The following is a 995-nucleotide window of genomic DNA, read 5'->3' as shown; positions in this document are numbered from 1 at the left end:
TCTGCCTGTTCCCCTGTTTAGAATAAAACTATCTCTCTCTCTCTCTCTCTCTCTCTCTCTCTCTCTTGTCTATCCGTCTTTCCTGTCTGTCTGTACATCATCGTTTTTCGCATCTCTGTCTGCGTCTCCCAATCCACTTTTCTGGCTTCCATTTTGAGTCTCTCGTGCTGTCTGTTTCCTTGTCTCTTCCACCTTTCTCGTCTCTGTCTGTCCGTAATTCCATCATACGGAAAATCAAGCGAAGGTGCAATGGATTAATGCTCTAATACCATTCTCCTTGCATTTTGAAATATTTTTATGTATTTGTTAATTTATTAATTTGTTTGCTCTTTTATAATAAGTGGGATCTGCATTTTAATACATTTTTATCTATTTGTTAATTAATTAATTAATTATTTTTGTTCTTTTATAATAAGTAGATTTTATATTTAATGTATTTCCTTTTACCTCGTCTTCCTTCTTCCTAATGAACACCTTAATATTCTTTGCAAGCTTATATTTCAAGCCAATGGCCCCTCAGGTTTGGCTTGTTCCATATGAATAGTAGGTTTCATCTTCTGAATAATATGAAAATAATATTACTTCAAACTACAACCCCCTTTCTCTTGAATGTATAAGGTTTCGCAACCGGATACTTCTCCTCGCTTTCAATAAACGACATTTCTGCCCTATCGCTCCGAAGGCTCTTTCCGATAAGTCTGCAATACACGAGTTTGCACATCCATCGTGGTCCCGTGGCCGCCATTGAAATAAATACCGAATTAAATATAATATTTAGGCCAAAGGTCAAGCACTGGGACCTACGAGGGCATTCAGCGCTGAAACGGAAATTGAGAGTAAAAGGTTTGAAAGGAGTAACGGGAGGAACACCTCCAAGCAGTTGCACTATGAATCAATTGTTAGGAGAGGGTGGAAAGTAAGATGGAAGAAACAGGAAATGAAAGGAGGTGCAGTAAAAGTGATGAAAGGGGTGGCAGCTACGGGCAAAGAACCTT

Source organism: Macrobrachium nipponense, chromosome 30 (assembly GCF_015104395.2).
Source record: "Macrobrachium nipponense isolate FS-2020 chromosome 30, ASM1510439v2, whole genome shotgun sequence".
NCBI classification, from domain to species: domain Eukaryota; kingdom Metazoa; phylum Arthropoda; class Malacostraca; order Decapoda; family Palaemonidae; genus Macrobrachium; species Macrobrachium nipponense.
This window is presented reverse-complemented; position numbering follows the sequence as displayed.